Source organism: Pan troglodytes, chromosome 16 (genome assembly GCF_028858775.2).
Source record: "Pan troglodytes isolate AG18354 chromosome 16, NHGRI_mPanTro3-v2.0_pri, whole genome shotgun sequence".
Lineage (NCBI taxonomy): Eukaryota > Metazoa > Chordata > Mammalia > Primates > Hominidae > Pan > Pan troglodytes.
In genome coordinates, this window is record NC_072414.2 from 43,347,590 (window position 1) to 43,370,864 (window position 23,275).

A 23,275-nucleotide genomic window follows, 5' to 3' on the forward strand; every position below is an offset into this window, starting at 1 on the left:
TACTTGACATTCAAGATTAATTTACATGCATTTTATCTACAGACTAAAGGTCATGTTGTTTAAAACAAGCTGAAGCTTTTAGGTTGTAATTAAGCTACAAAGGGAGCATTTTGCAGCCCATCCATTGCTTTTATGTAGATCTTTAACAGCTCTATACTTTAAATGGATATAATCTGCTTCTAGTTTATCTAAAGTTGAAGACACACTTTTCTTTTCTGAAAGGTAGCCTTAAAACAACAAGGCCAACTAAAGATCGTTCAAAATGCAATTTGTGGAGTTTGTTCTGAATCCAATAGAGCAACCCCTTCATCTGCCACTCAGAAAAAGTTTGTGCTTGCCAAAGTGCTGGGAAATTTGGAGGTCCTGCCTAGGCTCTATATAAAAACTGTGAAGTACTTTATAATGAGTTGTGAATAAGTGTACTCTAAAATGTTGAGCTGGTGATGGCAAAATAATTCCCCGGTTTTTTTGTTACTCAGTGGGTGAGTGTTGGAGTCTGGTATCCTTTTTACTGGAAGGTGGAAAATGCCTACCCCCACCTAAGCCACATTTGGGGACCTTGGAATCAGTCTCTAAACAGGAAGACCTTTAGAGGAAAATCCTTCACAGTGACTGTGTGGAAAGCATGGGGGCACTGAAGAAGAGAGAAAATAAGTCCTCACTAAGGAAATTGAACTCAAAATGGGCAATGGAGAGTTGTTGAGACTGGGGCAGGCAAGGAGGGTGAATCATTCCAAGTACAGGCAATAATTTGAGCCAAGGTCTAGGGACTGAAATGAAAATGGTGCAAGTCAGGAAGAACAAGAAGCCAGACAGGCCTTCCTGTACTGGAGAGTTTGGAGTAGGGAGAAGGGAACTAAGGTTGGCTGGGTTAGAGAGAGGCTTGAATTTCTACTTTTGAGAAGTTAAGAATGAACCTAATGAGGAATTGGGAGCCATCATAGAACCTTTGCCAGGGAAGAGTCATAAAGGCTGTAGTTTTATAGGAGGACAGATCTGTTGGTGCAATGCAGGAAAGACTGGAAATGGGGAAAGACTGAAGCAAGAAGAAAGTTAGAAAGTTATTACATTAATCCAGGCAAGAAACAATTCACGTCTGGCTAAGATAATGGCATTGGAAATGAAGAAGGGTTATATCCTAGAAATATCAAAAGAGAAGCTTGAATTAATTTTGCTAACTAATTGGATATAAGGAAAAGTGTTACTGGAAAGAGGTCCTTATCCAGACACCTTAGAGAGGGTCCTTGGATCATGCACAAGAAAGAATTCAGGGTGAGTCCACAGAATAAAGTGAAAGCAAGCTTATTAGAAAAGTAAAAGAACAAAAGAATGACTACTCCAGAGGCAGAGCAGCCCCAAAGGCTGCTGGTTGGCTATTTTTATGGTTATTTCTGTATTATAGGCTAAATATGGGGTAGATTATTCAAGAGTTTTCTGGGAAAAGGGGCAGGGATTTCCCAGAACTGAGGGTTCCTCTTCCTTTTAGCCTATATAGAATAACTTCCAGCCATTGCCATGGCATTTGTAAACTGTCATGGTGCTGGTGGGAGTGTCTTTTAGCATGCTAATGCATTATTAATTGGCACGTAATGAGCAGTGAAGATGACCAGATGTCATTTTGAATGCCATCTTGGTTTTGGCTGGCTTCTTTACTGCATGCTTTTTTCTTTTTCTTTCTTTCTTTTTTTTTTTTGAGATGGAGTCTCACTCTGTTGCCCAGGCTGGAGTCCAGTGGCATGATTTCGGCTCACTTTAACCTCCACCTCCTGGGTTCAAGCGATTCTCCTGCCTCAGCCTCCTGAGTAGCTGGGACCACAGGCACGCACCAACACACCCGGCTAATCTTTTGTATTTTTAGTAGAGATGGGGTTTCACCGTGTTAGCCAGGATGGTCTTGATCTCCTGACTTTGTGATCTGCCCACCTTTGCCTCCCAAAGTGCTGGGATTACAGGCGTGAGCCACCGCACCCGGCCCTACTGCATGCTGTTTTATCAGCAAGGTCTTTGTCACCTGTATCTTGTGCTGACCTCCTGTCTCATCCTGAGAGATGAGAGGTGACTTAGAATACCTAACCTCAGCCGGGCGTGGTGGCTCACGCCTGTAATCCCAACACTTTGGGAGACCAAGGCAGGCGGATCACGAGATCAGAAGATCGAGACCATCCTGGCTAACACGGTGAAACCCCGTCTCTACTAAAAATACAAAAGATTAGCCGGGCGTGGTGGTGCGCGCCCGTGGTCCCAGCCACTCCAGAGGCTGAGGCAGGGGACTCTCTTGAACCCGGGAGGTGGAGGTTGCAGTGAGCCAAAATCGCGCCACTGCACTATAGCTGGGGAACAGAGTGAGACTCTGTCTCAAAAAAAAAAAAAGAATACCTAACCTCCTGGGAAGGCAGCCCAGCAGGTGTCTCGGCCTTATTTTACCCAGCCCCTATTCAAGATGGAGTCACTGGTTAGAACACCTCTGACAAAAGGAGCCACTTGGTCCAGATCCATTTAACATCAAGGATGGTGGTGCTATGGACAGAAGTGAGGAAACATGGAAGCGGGCTACTTTAGAAGTGAGGATGCTGAGTTTGTTTTGGGACTGAATATGACATTAAAAGAGAGAAGGAAAACTGAGATAAGAAAGAATATTCAGGGAAAGGAGAACATCCTGCTTCCAAGGAGAACTCTGCCTTCTCCATGTAAGAGGACTTTCCAAATTAAAAAGTAAAAGGCAGACCGCAAAACGATCTAAGCCTTTATAATGGTAAAGAGCGTGGGCATTGGAATCATACTGTGAGTTCACTTGTGGCTCCCCATCAGCCATGTGACCTTCGGCAGGTCACTCAACCCCCTGCATCTCAGTTCCCTCAGCTTTAAAAAGGTGGCGATAGCAGTATCTAACCTACAAGTTATCATAAGAACTCAGTTCAATAATCTATGTAAAGTCCTTAATACAGTGCCTAAAACTCAATATGTTTTCACTCATCAATATTATTTTAGTATTTTTCAAATGCTGCCATTCTGTGTTTCAGGGAATTTGGAAGCCTTGTAATAAAAAGAATTTGGAGATAAATCAAAAGAACTTGCCAGAAAAACAGCAGATTCTAGAATGACCCTAAAGTTTGGAATCTTGGGTGACTGGGACAACACACAGACCTCTAGAAAAAATACTGTTTTCCAGATAGGTGTTTTGATAGTTAATGGGGACTAAAAAGGAAAAATGTATTTTGGATATTGGATTTAGGGGGATTAATTATACTAAGCATAATTGGAAAATATTTGACTGTAGTTGGGCAACCCTTCCAGGTCCCCTTCCACCACATGGAAGCTTTACTTTAGCTTTCGCTTTCCTTTCACTTTCACTTTAATAAATCTTGCCACTGCACACTCTTTGGGTCCACGCATTTCTCTAATTGAGCCGTAACACTTGCCACTGTGGTCCACGGCTTCATTCCTTGAAGCCTGTGAGACCATGAATCCTTCAATTGAGAAAAACCTTTGATCGGGAGAAGACTTCTCGTCTCATTTCTGGGGGCCTGTCTGGGATTTCTCCAAAGTGGTGAGTAACACTGGACCCCTTTCACTTGCTATTCTGTTCTATCTTCTTGCTAGAAATTGGAGGAAAACACGAGGCACCTGTCGGCCATTTAAAAGTGACAAGTGCAGCCATCTGACTTAAGACACAGGTGTGAGGCTTTCTGGGAGAGGGCTCTCTAACAACCCCCAGCCCTCTGGGCTGGGAGCATTGGTTTGCCTGGAACCATTTCCACCTTTTTCTACCTTTCCTGAGAAAAGCCAAGGGCTGACTAGAGGCAGAAAACTGTCATCCCGAACTCCCAGCACTGACCCGGTTGAGATCATGGCACAGCCAGAAGCCTCTACTCTGCAGCCGCCCATGCATGCATTCCATGCCTCCTGGTTCTAATGTCCTCAGAGAAGACTTTCTTGAGGCCCTATCCTCTAGGATCTTTCCTACCCCTGAATTTAAGAATCATCTTTGGGCTAGGAGCCTAAGTTGAGGGAGGTGAAAATCCAAAGACCCTTGCCCATGGTGCCCCCATGGGCACAGACCTGTCCGTGCCCTGTCCCTCGTACCTGTCCCTAGGGACCTGTCCCTCATACCCTGTACCCTAGGCACTATCCGGGACATCAAAAGGCATGTCAGTGGCTGATAGAAGGCCTAGGACATTTTTCCTTTGGTGCCCTAAACTTACTCCAGATTATAGAGGCTACTTTAATTACCACCTTTCCCATCTGGGATCAGCGATTAGAACTGTAGAACTTCTCCACTCAAAGCAGTGAGACTTATGGGCCGAAAATAATATAATAGATAATAGGTCCCCCCAATTCAAGTCCAAAGGTCAATGAATATTCTTAGGAGGGCAAATAGGTGACAGAAAATTCAGGTACGAAAAGCACTGTTCCAACCTTGGTCCTCCAATTTGCCACTGCCTACCCTAAAACTGTTGTGCTTCAGTGCCATTTTCAAGGAATTTATCTTGCTGGGACAGCTCCAAGCCCAGAAATATGCTAACTGGTACCTGGTCTCTGAATTCAAAATACACCCCGAACCTAAGACTCACTCTTAGATGCAAAGGTAATTGTGGGCACGCTGGTAAGGAGCCACTAAAATCCAGTAGTCCCGGTCCCCTTTTTTGTGTGGCTAAAAAAGGACAGGAAACAAGTGCGGGCAAAACTGCTATGTCGGTAAGCACAATTAAATTCATTAAGCAGGGTTCCATGGGTGATTGCACACCCTGGAAAGAAAAGGACACTAGAACCATAGGGGATGCCCTAGGGCTAGTGCTCACTAGGGGATGACTAGGGGTGTGGGCACTTCTATGTTCTCCTTTCAGATGGGAGACGTCCCTCAAAAGCAAAACCACCCCTGAGGTGTATTCTGGATAACTGGGACCAATTTGACCCTCAAACGCTGAAGAAGAAGTGACTTATGTTTTTCTGCAGCACCACCTGGCCACAATAGCCTCTTCCCGGTGGAGAGACATGGCCACCCGAGGGAAGTAACTATAACACCGTCCTACACCTAGGTGTCTTTTGTAAACAGGAGGGCAAATGGAGTGAAGTGCCATATATACAGGTTTTTTTCTCACTAGGGGATAACCCACAATTATGTAAAAAATGTAATTTACATCCTACCAGGGGTCCTCAAAGCCTACACCCATACTCAGGTCTCCCCATGGCTCCCCCTCCCACTAGTAAGGACTCTCCTTTGGCCCTAATGGCCCAAAAGGAACCAGACAAAAAGATAGTCAAGGAACCAAAAGCCACCAATGGCCCTCGATTGTGCCCCCTCCAAGCCGTGGGAGGAGGAGGAGACTTTGGCCCAGCACGAGTGCATGTCCCCTTTTCCCTCTCAGACTTAAAACAGATCAAACCGGACCTAGGAAAATTCTTAGATAATCCTGATGGATATGTAGACGTCTTACAGGGATTAGGACAATCTTTTGATTTAGCATGGAGAGATACTATGTTGTCGTTAGGTCAAACATTAACTCCCAACGAAAAAGAGGCCACAGCTAAGGCTGCAGGATCCCCGGGAGTTTGGGGATCTCTGGTACCTAAGCCAGGTAAATGATAAAATGACATCAGAAGAAAGGGAACAATTCCCCACAGGCCAACAGGCGGTTCCCAGTGTGGATCCCCATTGGGACCTCAATTTGGAGCATGGAGACTGGAGTCACAGGCATTTACTGACTTGCATACTAGAGGGATTAAGAAAGACCAGAAAAAAGCCAATGAAGTACTCAATGATGTCCGCCATTACACAGGGAAAGGAAGAAAACCCTATGGCATTTTTAGAGAGGCTAAGGGAGGCATTAAGAATGCATACCTCAGCCAGGCGCGGTGGCTCATGCCTGTAATCCCAGCACTTTGGGAGGCCGAGGCGGGCGGATCACGAGGTCAGGAGATCGAGACCATCCTGGCTAACACGGTGAAACCCTATCTCTACTAAAAATGCAAAAAAAAATTAGCCAGGCGTGGTGGCAGGCACCTGTAGTCCCAGCTTCTTGGGAGGCTGAGGCAGGAGAATGATGTGAACCCGGGAGGCGGAGCTTGCTGTGAGCCTAGATTGCGCCACTGCACTCCAGCCTGGGCGACATTGTGAGACTCTGTCTCAAAAAAAAAAAAAAAAAAAAGAAGAAAGCATACCTCTTTGTCACCTGACTCTACTGAAGGCCAACTAATTTTAAAGGATAAGTTTATCACTCAGTCAGCTGCAGACATTAGAAAGAAACTTCAAAAGTCTGCCCGGGGCCCCGAGCAAAATTTGGAAACTCTATTGAATTTGGCAACTTCAGTGTTTTGTAATAGAGATCAGGAGGAGCAGGCTGAACGAGACAGATGAGACAAGAAAAAGGCCTCCACCTTAGTCATGGCCCTCAGACAGACGAACTTCAAACTTCGGTGGCTCTGAAAGAAAGAAAGGCTGGGCAGGCAACCCGCCTAACAGAGCTTATCATCAGTGTGGCTTACAGGAGCACTTCAAAAAGGACTGCCCAAACAATAAGCTGCCCCCTCGTCCATGTCCCTTGTGCCAGGGGGATCACTGGAAGGCACACTGCCCCCGAGGGCGAAGGTTCACTGGGCCAGAGGCCACTAACCAGATGGTACCACAACAGGACTGAGGGTGCCCGGGGCAGGCACCAACCCATGCCATCACCATCACAGAGAGCCCCAGGTAAGCTTAACCACTGAGGGCCAGGAAACTAACTTCCTCCTGGACACTGGCACGGCCTTCTCAGTTTTACTCTTCTGTCCCAGATAACTATCCTCCAGGTCTGTCACCATCAAAGGGGTCCTAGGACAGCCAAATACTAGGTATTTCTCCCACCCCCTAAGTTGTGACTGGGGAACCTTATTTTTCTCACATGCCTTTCTTATCATGCCTGAGAGCCCTACTCCTTTACTAGGGAGGGACATATTAGCTAAAGCAGGGGCCATTATATACTTATTGTTCATGACATAGGTAGATATCCCCTGTGTGGAGGGAGTAGGGGGCTGAGCAGGAAGTAGGTTGAGAAAACACTCTTACAGATGTTTTTGCTCTGTACAAGGGATGCCACAGGGCAGCATTTGGAGATAATGGTCTTAATTCTTTTGTCCATTCCTCCCAACATCAGACGACTTGGTTAACTATGATTTCTGACTATTGGATGAATGTAAGAATGCTTAGATAAAAATCAGAAAGTATCTGAAGTTGCTTTTGAAGGGAACAATGTGAGTACAAAATATTGCTGTTGGTGGTTGCTGAAAGATGATTCCAGCAGTACTCCTGCTTAGAAACTCCATTAGAGGCCTGGGGAAGACAAGTGATTCTCAGCTCACTTCAAAACACTCATCCCTTCCTACCCTAACTTCTTCTGCACTTATTTGTGTCATACAACTCAAACTTTGGTTTTCTACAATTTTGGCCTCTAATTTGTCACCTTTAGTCACCTTATCTCTTTAAATATGTCTCATGGTTTTTTGCTATGCCTCTACTGAAGTATTTGATGAATACCTCTTGACTATAGACTGATCCATGACTTGAATAGTGCATATATAAATTTGGGTATCTGCCAGTTTCTGAACCTGGTTTCTTGCCATACTAAGAGTTTTAGAGGTGGGTCCTAGAACATTAAAAAAATCCCATCCTAGGAATTCGTGCTACTCACCAAATAGGAGATGACATCAGGTATGGGTAAGACTGACTTAGAGAACTGCTCTACCAATCAAAGATTCATTCATTCAATATGAGCACCTATTATATCCAAGGCACTATTGTAGGTACTCAAGAAACAGTGTGAACAAAACATATATATATCCCTGTTCTCTTGAGGTTTATGTTCTGGCGGGGAGGAGACAAAAAACCAAAGCAAATAAGTAATTTATCTATAGTGGTAGAAGGTTGATAAGTGCTATGAAGAACAATAAAGTGGTTGGGCATGATTGCGCATGCTTGTAATTCCAGCTACTCAGGAGGCTGAGATAGGAGATTCGCTTGAACCCCAGGAGGCAGAGGTTGCAGTGAGCCAAGATCATGCCACTGCACTCCAGCCTGGGCAACAGAGCAAGACTCCATCTAAAAAACAAAAAGAACAATAAAGCAGAGAGGAGGATTAGGGAGGGGTAATAGGAAGCTGTAATTATAAGTAGTGTGGCTGGGGAAGCCTGACTGAGGAGGCAACATTTGAGCAGAGACTTGAAGGAGATCAGAGAATGAGCCATGTGGATATGTGGGGAAAGGGCCATTTGGGCAGAGGGAATAGCAAGTGCAAAGTCCCCGAGGTGAGAGAGCTCAGGGAAGGAGACTGGACCAAAGTGAGTGGGAAGAAGAGTAATAACAAAGGAGGTCAGGGCCGGGCATGGTGGCTCATGCCTATAATCCCAGAACTTTGGGAGTAGAAGGCGGGCGGATCACCTGAGGTCAGGAGTTCGAGACCAGACTGACCAATTTGGAGAAACTCCATCTCTACCAAACATATACAAATTAGCTCAGCATGGTGGTGCATGCCTGTAATCCCAGCTACTTGGGAGGCTGAGGCAGGAGAATCGCTTGAACCAGGGAGGCAGACATTGCAGTGAGCTGAGATTGTGCCACTGCACTTCAGCCTGGGTGACAGAGCGAGACTCTGTCTCAAAAAAAAAAAAGAAAGAAAGAAAGAAAGAAAGGATGTCAGAAAGATGATTGGGTTGGGTGGGGGAAGGAGGGACAAGAGACCAGTTCATGTAGAGCCTTGAAAGCTATTGTAAGGACATTGGCTTTTATGGGGAATCTTTGGAGGGTTTGGGGCAGAAGAGTGACATGATCTCACCTGAATTCTCAGTGAATCACTCTGACTTCTCAATGATGAGAATCTGGCTTCTCAATGATGAGAATAGACTTTGTGGGTGGGCAAGTTAGGTCGTGGAAGTAGGGGGGCTATTTATATAGCCATTGCAATAATCCAGGTGAAAGATGATAGTGGCTTAGACCAAGTGAAAGCAGTGGACATGATAAGTGGATGGTGTAAAGATATGTCTGATAGTTGAGCTGATAAAATTTTCTGACAGTTTAAATGCGATGTGAATTGAGCTGATAAAATTTTCTGACAGTTTAAATGTGATGTGAGAGGAAAAAAAATAGAGGAATTGAAGGACTTCAAGGTTAGTGGCTGAGCAATGGGAAGGAAAGATTTGCCATTAACTGAGATGGCAAAACTGCAGATAGAACAGGTTTAGGGGGAAGATGAAGAGTTCAGTTTTGAATGTTGTTACATTGAGATGTTCATTAGATGTCCAAGGGAAGATGTCATCAAGAAGTACCTGCATACTTGGGTCTGGGAGGGGGTGTCAGCTGGAGGCATAGTCAGGAAATCATGGAGATGCTAAGCATGATATTATTCATTACTTGGACTTAGGGAGGCTTCATCAAGAGTCTGTCTATTCCTTATGAAACCCAGACTGTTATTTTTTCAAGTCCTTTATAAACAACAAAATTCAGTCAATCAACTGTATTGTGAGCCTTTTGTGCCCACAGATTTTGCCTTATTTTTAAAAGCATAGGGCTCGGCTTATCATGTGTTTGCTGATGAAAACATCGGTACTTCTAAATCAGTGAAAAATATCTTGGAAAGAAGCTTAAAAGAAGCCTTTTCGCAACCAAGTAAAATGTAAATCAATATAACAAACACTCAGGGCCTGTTACGGGCATGTGGGTGCACACTGTGGGTGCTGAGGAAGAACAAGAAAGGAACCCTCAAGGAATTCACAGGCGAGTGGGAGGGAAAAGAAAAATCCTCAAACACTTATGACACAAGCAATAGATAATAGGACCCTAAGAGGGATATGAATAAAGCCCAGTGGGCGATCAGGAAGCGTTTCGAGAAGGAGGCAGCATACCAGTCAAATCTTGAAGGATGGGAGAGGGGAATGCCCTTGAAGAGCAGGTGGTTCATTTTAGCTTGAGCACGATACAGGTAGATGCAAAAATGTCCAAAGATTCTTTATTTTACCTTTGCTTTTGAAAATTATTTGGACTATAGAATTCTAGACAGAAAATGTTTTTCTTTCAGCACTTAAAAATGTTACTCTACTATCTTCTCACTTGCATTGTCTCCATTGAAGAAGGCTGCTGTTATCCTTAGCTGTGTTTCTCTCTGTGGAATGTGCCATTTTTCCTTTGGCTGCCTTTAAGATTTTCTCTTCATCATATGTTTTAAACAGTTGTATGTCATTTTCTTCATGTTTCTTGTCTCTGGAGCTTCTTTAGCTTGTTGAATCTATGGGTTTATAGTTTTTATTGAATTTTGGAATTTTTTTTGCCATTGGTACTTCAGAAAAGTTTCCGTCCTCCCTGCCAGCACTGGACTCTAATTACACGGGTACTGGGCTACTCGAAGTTGTCCCATAGCTCACGAATACTCTGCTCACTTTTAAAAAGCATTTCTTCTCCATGTGTTTCATTTTGGATAGTTTCTACTGCTATATCTTCAAGTTCACTAACCTTTCATCTGCAATGTCTAATTTGCCCTTAGTCCTATCCAAAATAAGCCCTGTACTTATTTTTTCTTTAGAGACAGGCTCTCGCTCTGTCACCCAGACTGGAGTGTAATGGCACAATCATAGCTCACTGCAGCCTTGAACTCCTGGGCTCAAGTCATCCTTCTGCTTTGGCCTCCCAAAGTGCTGGGATTACAGGTGCGAGTCACTGCACCTGGCCTAGTTTACTTTTCATATCAGACATTGTAGTTTTCATTTTTAGAGTTTGAGTTGGGTGGTTTTTATATCATTTATATTTCTGTTTAGCATGTTCAATCTTTCCTCTAGCTTCTTGAACATATGAAAATGGTTAATAAAAATAGCCATTTTATTGTCTTTGTCTACTAATTTTTTTGTATCATTTCTGAGTGGGTTTCAATTAATTGATTTTTCTCCCTCATTATTGGTTGTGTTTTCTTGCTTCTTCAAAGATCTGGTAATTATTATTGACTGTTAGACATTGTGAATTTTACCTTGTTGGGTGCTATAGCTCAGTGAGGCACCCTTTAATTACCAAGGGGAAGAAATAGCCTTGAGTAAGTTCCACATGGCTGACCATACCAGAAACTACACATTCTAACCTCATGCCAAAAATGTCCTACTGTTTATTTAGCAGTCAAATAAGAATTCAAAGCACAAAAACAACAGAAGATAAATACAAGTGTGAAGCTGGTACTTCAACAAATGGCTCTAAAATTGGAGAATCAGCAGCCTGGAATTAAGCCAGACTAGCTGGGAAAAGTATTAGAGTCTTGGTAGTTCAAAGGTGTTTTTTAAAGAGGAGAGCCCAACTCTTGATGGATTGGACCACTGACACCAAGAAGGGGCTGCAGGTGTTTGATTATGGTTACAGTAATTTTTAAAAAATATATTCATTTGTTATTTGAATTTTTTTCATTGTATGAGATTTTTTCATTAATTTTCTTTATTTTTAATTGGAGCTTTTAATCTTTACTAATTTGCAAGTGCTCTTCATATAGGAAAGTTATTAATTTTTTGTGTATAATACACGTTTCCATATTTTTCCTGTAATAACAATTATAATGTTTATTGAGAATGTACAACATGCCAGGTGTTATGGTAACAGCATTAGGTATGTGTTTCAAAAAGGTCTTTATCTTATCCTGATAATAACTCTGTGAGGCAGTCATTATTATTATTATCATCATCATCATTATTCCCATTTTACAGACAGGTCATCGAGGTTTGGAGAGGTTGAACATCCTGTGCAAGGTCACACAGCCAGTGAGTGGACGAGCTAGAATTCAGAGTATGTCTGACTCCCAAGTCCACGATATTTACACTACACCTTTGGCCTCAGGTGTTGTCTACATTTTGTTTATGGGCATTTTGGGAACGGATTGGACGTTTTTCATTTTCATGCAGTCAAATCCGTAAAATCTTTCATTCTTGGGTTCTTCTTCTGCTTTTATGTATAGAATGTTCTTTCCTACCTCAAGATCTCAAGATCAGGTAAATATTCACCTGCATTTTCTCATAAATACATACAATTTCAGTTGAAAGCTATCCTGTTACATTTGTATGTGTTTAAAACAGAGATAAAAAGAGCCTGTCCCCTTTAAGAAACAATTGTCCAGAATACGTTGCAGGACTCACAAATAGGCAATTCACTACCAAACAACTTCTTAAAAATAAAGTAAGGGCAAGGATGTGAGATTAGTAAATGGATTTACAGATGCTTCTTTTTTTATGACTGGGGAAGAACTATCTCAGGGTCAGCTGCAGTAGTTAAGGAGATAGAACGTCAAGTTGTCACTGTGTGTGTGTCTGTTTCTGACCGGGGGGACGAACAATCCAAACACAGCCATATTGGGAGAACACGGTCGGAAGCCACCTTTGGGAGTGGCCCAGGATTTCTGGTTCTGGAACTGGGTCAGCCAGTTCATGCAAGAAGGAGGCCTTGCTGCTGGCAGCTACCATCTAACCAGGCAACTGAGGGAAAAGCACAAGGACTTGTCATTACTGAGTGGCGGTTGCTTGAACTGAAGACTGGGCAAGGCTGAAAACCTGGGGCTTGATAGAGCCTGTAGGGCTCCAGGTGGGAGAAGGGAAAGGTTTAGGAAGGTGGTTATAATGACCAATGACAACTTACAATTAGTGCATTAAGGCACTTATCCGTTTACACCTGGTTGTTTCTATAAGTCTTAGTAAGATTTATTCAGATTACATTTTGAATTCAGTTGTCAAACTGAGCTGGTGATTAGACTTTCATGAATATCTTTATTAAAATAGCATGAATTCAAATAAGCGAGGTGGCTCACACCTGTAATCCCAGGACTGTGGGAGGCTGACGCAGGATTATTTGAGCCCAGGTGTTTGAGATCAGTCTGGGCATCATAGGCAGACCCCATCTCTACATTAAATTTAAAAACTAGCCAGGCATGGTTGCACGTGACTGTGGTCCCAGCCACTCAGGAGAATTGCTTGAGCCTGGGAGGTCGGGGCTGCCACTGCACTCCAGCCTGGACAACAGAGTAAGACACTGTCTGAAAAAAAAAAGTATGAATTGAGGATTTTTCAGAAAGCAGAATTAATTGATTGACATTTAAATCATGACCAAATGTGTTTCGATAACAGTACAAACATGCAAAGAGTGTTTTTATAAGGACTTCTTAATTTAATCCTCATAGCCACTCCCTGGGTAAATACTGTCACCTTTCCTATTGCATTTCCTATTTCATCAGAGAGGCTGGGAACCTGTCCAGGATCTTGCTATGGTTAATAAGAAGAACCTCCTAGGCCATCTGCTGCCTCTGCTGGCTTATCCAGCCTTCCCCTTGACCTGGGGTTGGATCCTGAAGAAGAACACCTGGTGGGGGAAATCCTCCTTCGGGGACTTCAGGCATGCATTTTCAGATGTTCCCAATGTTAATCATTGTCACATGGAGTTTTTCTCCAAAGCCCTGATTTCAGCTGAAAGTAATTTTGCCAGAGACATTGGCGTGCAGGTGTTTGCTGGAACTGCCCCTTCCAAATGAGATTGCTGAGGAATCCTGAGCAGAGCCCCAGCTCCTGTGACTGCCGTAGCCCTTGCGTGCAAGAGGGCTGGCCAGGGCTTGTGGGTGGACTTCAAACCAACACTTGGTAATTATTTGTTTAAGATTTTATTAGAGAATCAGGGCAATGATGGAGGCAGAGTGGGAAGGAGCACTGCTAGAGGTTCCACCCAGTCTCCAATTCAGTGCAGCTTTGCAGACTCGACTCAGCAAAACAAATGACTCGAGAATAAGCCCTACCCCTTGAAAGGCAGGCTGGCATCCATCCCCATCCTAATCCACTTAGCAAAGCAGGAAGATCTAGTGAATACTATGGTTTCCCCATTGCATTGCATTTTCAGTGATGTCTTAGCCTCCTTTACATATCAGCACCCCAGTGTCAGCCTGGCTGACCCAGCCCGGAGCAGCCCTGGGTGCAGTCACGCAAGTGCCCTGACTCAAGATAGTGTGAAAGGCTTGTGTATTATTGCCCTACAGACCAGGCTACATCAATGGTCTCTGGTTTTGCTGTGATGTTGATAGAGACAGGAAGGGGATAGCCATGTCTCAGGAACCCTAACTAGATAATCCTAGCATCTCCAAGGTCCTGTTTTCTAGGGATTATTGGGGTAGCTGCAAAAATAAAATTATCCTAAACAAGCGGGCACAAAGAGAAGCAGGTATCCCCATGAGAGATTTTCAGTTTCTGTAAACAAAGTGACTGCCTGTCTGAAAGGAATAATATCATTGCTTGGGGAGCACATTCCCTTCCCATTTGAGCAAGTAATCAATGCTGAAGTCTATTTTGAGTACCTACTATGTGCTTGATGCCATTCTGGTGCTGAGAAAGGGAATGGATAAGTGAATGTGGCAAACAGAAAAAGGACAAAATAGCCTCTACTATTCAGAGTCTAGTTGAGAAGTCAGCGTAACAGCGAAAAAGTGAGCCAGTGACTGGCCACGCTGCTGGGCACAGAAACGGGCAGTCAGTAGGGACTGGGCTCTTTGGAAGGCTGAGAAAGATTCCACTGGACTCTACAGATCCCTGGCAGGATGAATTGATAGAACACTTGCCCCCCAGGCCGCTGATGTGGGATGGCAGAAGATGGCTGGACAGGCTCACTTGAGCTGTTAAATGCCTGCGGCCCAACACGAGCTGGGGCCTAGGAGTCACACCCCAGAATTTCACTGTCGTGTTTCCAAGCAGCTGCATACAAGATATAAAAATTAGGTCAAGTTAGGATTTTAAGAGTTTATTGTGCATACAAAGAAATGTTCATGAACTAAGAGACCTCAAACTGGAAAGTGGCAGAAAGTCTCAAATTTACAGCAGTTACAGCTCAGTTTCAAGAGCATAAAGGAGGAAGCGTTTTGGCCTGTTTCAGGATTGGATGTCATATATTCTTTCTTAAGGCATATGACTATGTAAGCTGATTTGCCTATAGCCGTTGGTTTAATTTCATTGAATCATGCTGATAAGATGAAAAGCTTACTGAGTGTTCTGTTTATGTTGAAGGTTTATGTTTTGGGGGGCAGGGAATCAGTAAGAGCTAAGTTTTGGTTATGTGGCTATGAGTAATTGGCCTTGGGTACTAAACTGTGGCCTCCAGTTTTATTTATTTACATTTAACAAAGGCAAGACCCACATTCCCATTGGTGTTTGCAGAGTGCCCTCACCAAGTCTTGGCCCCTGTGTGAATTCCTGCCTTTCCCAGAAATGAGTCCAGGGTGTCTGACCCCAGCTTCAGATCCCATGAAGGATTCTTCTAACATCTGCGATCTAACCCTCCAGTGACAAGCAGGTGGACCACCACATTCATAGCCCCATCTCCCCAGTCCAAGCAATCTCAGCCAATGGTAAGGTGAATTATCATCTCCCAGAGCTTTTTCTAACAGGATCATTTGCATGCATATAATAACAGCAGTTCGCATAATTAAGGAGAGTCATACAAAGTATTCAGTTTTCTAAGAGATATGGAATTTAAGTTACAAAATAGATCAGACTGGAAGATGACTTAGCATTTAAACAGGGTTCCAGCCAGCAAACTGTAACCTGTGCTTGGAGAACTTCAGAGAAACCATGACAGGCCTCATTGTTTTAGTAACACACAAACCAGAGTAGCTGATGATAATGAGCAGGTTTGCTCACTTACTTTTGTGTAAATTCATCCTGAGAGTAAAAGGTGAGAGAAAGGGAGTTCAAGAGAGCAGCCAGCCAAACACTGTGAGGTTTCGAGTTCCAATGAGCAGTAGCAGCTTACCACATTTAGCTCTATTCATTCTGATGAGAAAGACATGCTTTTGATTTAAGCCTTTTACCTACACACAGAAATTGGCACATTTTAAATTACACATCTATTAGTAAAAATTTAATATCCTGTTTATATGAAAAGTACACTAAAGCAAAAATCTGTGTTTCAAGTTGAATTCAGACAATTCCTTTTGCAAAGGCTGAGCAGTACAAAAAAATAGCAGTAGCTCACGTCTATAATCCCAGCATTTTGGGAGGCCGACACAGGAGGATTACTTGAACCAAGGAGTTCAGGACCAGCCTAGATAACATAGAGAGATTCTATCACTACAAAAAGTAAATAAATTAGCCGGGCATGGTGCCGCATGTCTGTAGTCCCAGCTACTTGGGAGGCTGAGGCAGGAGGATCTCCTGAGCCTGGGAGGTTAAAGCTGTAGTGAGCCATGTTCACGTCACTGCACTCCAGCCTCAGTGACAGAGCGAGCCACTGTCTCCAAAAAAGAATAAAAAAGAAAAAGTAGATGAAGGGGAAATAGTCTCAGCTCTGGAAGCCAGCTAGGTGAGCCTAAACCAGCTACTCCCTGCGTTCTTTGGGCATCAGCTTTCTCATCCCTCCTCCCCACATCCTCTGAGTGTTTCTCACCACCTCTTACCCAGCATCCTCTGATGGGATCAGAGTCTGAAAATCATCTGTCATGTCCAACCCTCTCATTTTACAGACAAGTAACTAAGGTCAACCCCACCTGTTTACCCAGGGCAGCTCCATTTTTATTTGCTTTATATTTTGGGATTTGGTGCTTATATAAGAAAAAGAAAAGTCTTATGGCTAATGAACAATTTGAAAATCACTGGACTTTACAAGAGTTCTAGTTCATTCTGTTCATTTGCCTAGAAACAACAGAGATCTGTCCAAGTAATTTCAAGTGATGGGGGTAATTGTGAGAATATGATGTTTGGGTTCACACAACACTAACATGCTTTCCATTCTCTCTGGATTACAAAAAACACAGAAAAGTAAAAAAAAAAAAAAAATCACTTATTATTCCAACATACCTTTACAACCATCTCAATTAAAAAGTGAGAAAAAAAAATCTGCCAGGTACAGTGGCTCACGCCTGTAATCCCAGCACTTTGGGAGGCTGAGGTGGGCAGATCACCTGAGGTCAGGAGTTCCAGACCAGCCTGGCCAACATGGTGAAATCTCGTCTCTACTAAAAATACAAAAATTAGCTGGGTGTGGTGGTGTGCACCTATAGTCCTAGCTACTTGGGAGGCTGAGGCAGGAGAATTGCTTGAACCTGCCTCAAGCCGGAGGTTGCAGTGAATCAAGTTGGTGCCACTGCATTCTAGCATGGGCAACAGAGTGAGACTCCATCTCAAAAAATAAAAAATTAAAAAAAAAAAACTATCCGCTTCTTATTCCCTAGTCTCAGTCTCTAGGGGGAAGAATATCAGTTGTTTGGGTTCATGAACCTCCCAGCTTTTTTGTGTACTTATACAGAAACATCTAGGGATTATTTATCAACCAAAAAGTTGTGTTGCATTGTGTGGCTTGGGCTGCACTTTGCTTTTGTCACTTAACACCATGCCAAGGCTGTCTTTCCAATAGTACATGTAGATCTATGTCATCCTTTAAAATTTGTTCAACAAGACCCTTATTGACAAACCTTTGCATGTTCTGCCACACAGTGTTGCATTGAGCATTTTTGTCCAGATATCCTTGTATACTCTTCCAAGTGGGATTCCTAATTTGTAGCATTTTCTTTTTAACAGATACTGCCAAATTATGTCCCATCTCTATTTAGTTTGAATTAAAACAAGCTCAAGCCATCTGATGCCAGGTCAGCAAGAAGTCTGTTCTTTTTCTCCTGGGGCCTCTTCCTTGGCCAAGATCCCCAAGAGTTCTGCTAATCCAATGAGAATAGTTCCCTTTTCAGAGAAAAAAACTGGAAAATCTGGTCAGGCTGCCAGTAGGGCCCATTTGGGCTATCTTTTCCCCTGACGCTATTGTATTAGTCCACTTTCTGTTTATTATAACAGAATACCTGAAACTGGATAATTTATAAGAAAAGGATTTTTTTTTCAAGATGGAGTCTCACTCTGTTGCCCAGGCTGGAGTGCAGTGGCTTGATCTCAGCTCACTGCAACCTCTGCCTCATGGGTTCAAGCGAGTCTCCTGCCTCAGCCTCCCAAGTAGCTGGGATTACAGAAGCATGGCACAATACCCAGCTAATTTTTTTCTATTTTTAGTAGAGACAAGGTTTCCCGATATTGGCCAGGCTGATCTCGAACTCCTGACCTCAGGTGATCCACCCACCCTGGCCTCCCAAAGTGTTGGGACTATAGGCATGAGCCGCCGCGCCTGGCCAGGAACTTATCTTTTACAGTGATAGAGACTGAGAAGTCTAGGGTTGATGGGCTGCATCTGGTGACAGCCTTCTTGTTGGTGAGGATTCTCTGAAGAGTCCCAAGTGAGACAGAGCATCACATAGCAAGGGATTGAAGTGTGCTCACTCAGGACTCTCTTCCTCTTCACATGAAGCCACTAGTTCCACTACCATGATAACCCATTAATCCATGAATGGATTAATCCATTCTTGAGGGCAGAGCCCTCATGATCCAATAACCTCTTAAAAGGCCCCATTTCTCAATACTGCCACATTCAGGATTAAGTTTCAACATGAGTTTTGGAAGGGACACTCAAACCATAGCAGCTACCAAACATTCAATGCTGAAAACAAGTCGCCGTGCAATGTAATGTGTCCCTGTCCGTTGCTGCGTTGATCTTCCCACCTGGGAGATGAACCTGATGGGCCCCATTGTTTCTTCTGGGAGATGATTCTCACTCCTCAGTGATGCTTACAGCCAACAGGGCATTCATCCTGAGCTCTCAGGGCTACTGCTTATTATGTTGCACTCAGGTTGACAGCCCATCGTTCCCACTAAGTCTGTCCTCCATGCTAGTGTGGCTGGGTTGGACTTTTTCCTGTGCTTCACCCACCCTCTCCCCAGCACCACCAGATTCTCATATCATGAACTGATTAGCAATTTATTGTCATCTTCTCTCAGAGAAACTCTTCCTTAGAGACGGTTGATGTGCTTTCCCACTTGAACCACTTCTCAGCAGAGAAGTTCCAGGCCTGGGACCGGGCACTGTTCTAGACACAGGGCACCTTAGTCTCTTTTGTGCTGCTATAATGGAAAACCACAGATTGGGTAATTTATAATGAACAGAAATTTATTTCTCATAATTCTGGAGGCTGGGAAGTCCAAGATTGAGGTACCAGAATCTAGTGAGGGCCTTCTTCCTGCATCATTCTGCAGCAGAAGACAAAAGGGCAAGAGAGTGAACTCAAGCCCTCTTATAATCAGCATTAATTCATTCATGAGGGTGGAGTTCTGCAGACCTAAATGTCCTCCTTTAGGCCCCACCTCCCAACACTGTTATGTTGGGGATTATGTTTCCAACACATGCATTTGGGAGGACATATTCAAATCATAGTACAGGAGATGCAGACAAAACAAAGAAGTTTTTCTGCTCTCAAAATGCTTCCTTTCTCTGGGGAGCAGGAGTAGGTAATAAATATGTAAGCAAGATAATACAGTCATTCCTCAGTATCTGTGGGGGATTGGGTCCAGGACACCTGTGAATACCAAAATCTGCACACACTCAAGTTCCTGACGCTGGTCTTGTGGAACCCAAGTATATGAAAAGTCAGCCACCCATTTCTGAGAGTTTCGCATCCCTCAAATACTGTATTTTCAATCCATGTTTGGTTGCGGATGCAGAACCTGTGTATATGGAGAACTGACTATATTTACTGATAAAAGTTCGTGTACAAGTGGACCCACACAGTGCAAACCTGTATCATTCAAGGTCAACTGTACTGAATAATGATAAGTGCTACAAAGACAAAAGGCCAGATGAGGTGATGGGGAGTGGCTGTCTGGGCTCCCTTCAGTTGAGAGACAGGAAAGCCTGACTTGAGGCATCAGTGAAGCTCACCATGTAAAGATGTGTGGCACAGCACGCTAGGCAAGGCCAAGACCAGCGACGAGGTCAGTGCGACTGGAGCAGAGTGACAGTGATGGGCAGGGAGGGGGAGAGCACTGGGAGATGCCCTACAAGGTGCGGGGGCAGGGCCACAACATGGATGGGTCATGCCTAGTACCCCCAGGACAATGACCTCTAAGGACTCTTCCAGCTTCAACCTTCTCAAGACCTACCTCAAGACTTAAGAGGCCTTTATGCCAAATATGACTCCTTAATTTGACCATCTAGATTTTGTGACTTTCAATTGGGAGTTTTCTTATTTTGATTTCAATTTTTAATCATTATGACCAGAAAAAAGTTTCTAACTTTATGGCCACACCTTTTCATATCATATGTTTCATCTCAATACAATCTTATATCCACAGCCCAATTTTGATAAAAGACTATTCTTGAGTAAAGATTAACATAATTTACTGGTAAATATCTCAATTGACATTTAGCATACAAATGAAACCAAAAGATCAGGAAATGAAAACTGCTTCATACTTTTTACAGAAGCTGCACCTGCCCCAGATCAGTGATTAGTACCAAACAGAAAGGCTAATTTTCCCTATTGTTGCTTCTGTTGTTTCCAACCACCCCTTCTGCTGTGATCCCCCAGGCAACAAATGAAGCCATTGTGAAGTCTTTTCTGGTCCTCTCAATGGGCAATTACACATTTTTTAAGACAATAAATTTTGTTCCTAGTGTAGCTGATTACATTCATTTATGAAAATGACTAAAGGCAGTGAATCAATTTTTTTTCTGTCTGGTGATGTTAAGATAATCACCAGAGCCATAATAGAAAGTAGAGTGGACCTGGAATCAGGAAACCTGGAGTTGAGTCCCATTTCTTCTACCAGCAAGCTGTGTGATTTTGAGTAAATGATGGCATCTCTCTAAGCCTCTATTTTCTTATCTTAGTTAAATGGATAAGTGTACTCCAACTCAGAGAGCTACTGGGGGTGAGGGGACATCCAGAAGTCTTCCAAGGCATTGGTAAACTTCCATTTCATTTCATATATATGTGTTTGTCATATTATTCATCTTTAAATTATCTGTACACATTTTTTTCTTTCTTTCTTTTCCTTTTTTTTTTTTTTTTTTTTTTTTAGACAGGGTCTTGCTCTGTCACCCAGGCTGGAGTGCAGTGGTGGGATCACTGCTCACTGCAGCCTCAGCCTCCAGGGTTCAAACAATCCTCCCACCTCAGCCTCCTAAGTAGCTGGGATTATAGATGCATGCCACTATATCCAGCTAATTCTTAATTTTTTCATGGAGAAAGGGTCTTACTATGTTACCCAGGCTGGTTGGGCTCAAATCAATCTTCCCACCTTGGCCTACCAAAGCACTGGGATTACAGACATGATCCACCACACCAGGCCCACATTCTCTACGTGTGTGATATGTATGGATATTTCACAATAAGTTTCTAAAGCAGGCAATAAATAGCTGTTGACATACTTGACAAAAAGTAAATACAATATAAGTTTTCCTCTGGATCTCTTAACAAACAGAATAAATCTAGATACAATACAAAAATTATTTTCCCTTCACATCAAAACATGGCATTTTGAAAAATAGTTTAATGGAAAGAGTAATCAGTGAAATTTTTGAAAAAGACAAAGATTGTATCAGTTTAGTACAGCTCCCTTCCACCCTGGCCCTCCATTTTCCCCTCACTTGAGGTTTTCTAAATCTACACAAATATTCTGGAAAGATAAAGAGATTATCTTAAAAGCAGCAAGAGACAAACATATAGAAGCATTTCTGTGTGCAGCACTGTTTTACATGAACAAAAGTATGTTATATGTGCTGCTCTATATTTGCATTTTTTCATTTATCTTAGAGATCTTTCAGTAGCAGCCTATGAATTTAGCACAGTCAGATTTGTTTTTTCTGAAGCTCGTTGGAGCAGTGTGGAGAATGGGAAGGGGTATACAGTGGGTGTGAGGCAGCCAGATGTTTTCCTTATTCCCATTGGTTTTGAAAACATCAGGCTAATGCCATGCTGCAGTGACCACCTGCCACAGGTGGTCATCCAGTGGGGAGTGTCCACATGGCATGAGAATCACTGCCACCCAGGGGCAGTTTCCACATGCCAGGGACTGAGCAGGTGCAATCCTCAAGGCCAGGTGCTTATATTATTCAGAGGAGGAGATCAGAGTTCCAAGAGGTTAAGTACTTCATCTGTGTTCACCCAGTTAGTAGGTGCTTCCTCCCAACCACTAGGCTCACCACCCCTTTTATTCAGGCCCAAAATTTGAGCCCTTCAGATGCTGTGGGGGCTGGCTCATTATGGTGGTGAAAGTTGGATTTGGCAATTCCCTCGTCATCCTCTGTCAGAATTCCATAGAAATTCAAGGAAATTCTCTTGATGATGTTGATAGATAAGCTGCTGATAGCGAATATTCTTAGATCTTTTAAGGGTTTCTTTCAAGTGTTATGTTAACTACAGTCATATGTCATGTAACCACAGGGATACATTCTAAGAAATACGTCATTAGGCAATTGTTGTGTAAACATCATGGTGTGTACTTGCACCAAACTAGATGCCATAGCCTACAACACACCTCAGCTATGTGGAAAAGCCTATTGCTCCTAGGCTACAAACCTGTACAGCATGTTACAGTACTGAATGCTGTAGGCAACTGTAACACAGTGGTAAATATTTGTGTATCTAAACATAGGAAAGGTACCATAAAACAACAGTATAAAAGATTTAAAATGGCTCACCTGTATAGGACACTTACCATGAATGGAGCTACAGGACTGGGGTAGCTCTGGGTGAGTCAGTGAGTGAGTGGTGAGTGAATGTGGAGGCCCAGGACATGACTGTACACCACTGTAGACTCTATAAACACTGTACACTTAGGCTACACCGAATTTATTTTAAAATATTTTCTTTCTCCAACAAATTAACCTTAGCTTAATGTGACATGTTTACTTTATAAAATTTTAATTTCTTTTACTTTTTGACTTGTAATAACACTTACAACACAAACACATTGTACAGATCTACAAAAATACTTTATATCCTTATTATGTAAGCTTTTTCCTATTTTTAAAATTTGGTGTTTTTTGTTTGTTTGCTTGTTTACTTTTTAAGCTTTTTTGTTAAAAATGAAGACACAAACTCACACATTAGCCTAGGCCTACACAGGGTCAGGATCATCAATATCACTGTGTTCCATCTCCACACCTTGTCCTATTGGAGGGTCTCCAGGGGCAATAACATGCATGGAGCTGTGACAACAGTGCCTTCCTCTGGAATACCTCCTGAAGACCTGCCTAAGACTGTTTTACAGTTAACTTTTTTCTTCTAAGTAGAAGGAGTACAGTCTATAATAACAATACAAAATATGGTGACGTCAAGATGTCAGCTGGAAACTTTTTAAAAAGATTTTAAAAAGGATAACATAGTAAATGCATAAAGCAGTAATAGTCATTTATTATCAAATATTATGTACTATACATAATTGTACG

The 23,275-nt window shown here is 42.9% G+C and overlaps 1 protein-coding gene across 2 annotated transcripts in view; it reads left to right on the forward strand.

The window, feature by feature from the left end:
* GLDN (gliomedin) overlaps positions 1-23,275 on the forward strand; it is a 66,643-nt gene that overhangs the window by 12,326 nt on the left and 31,042 nt on the right. The window lies entirely within an intron of this gene.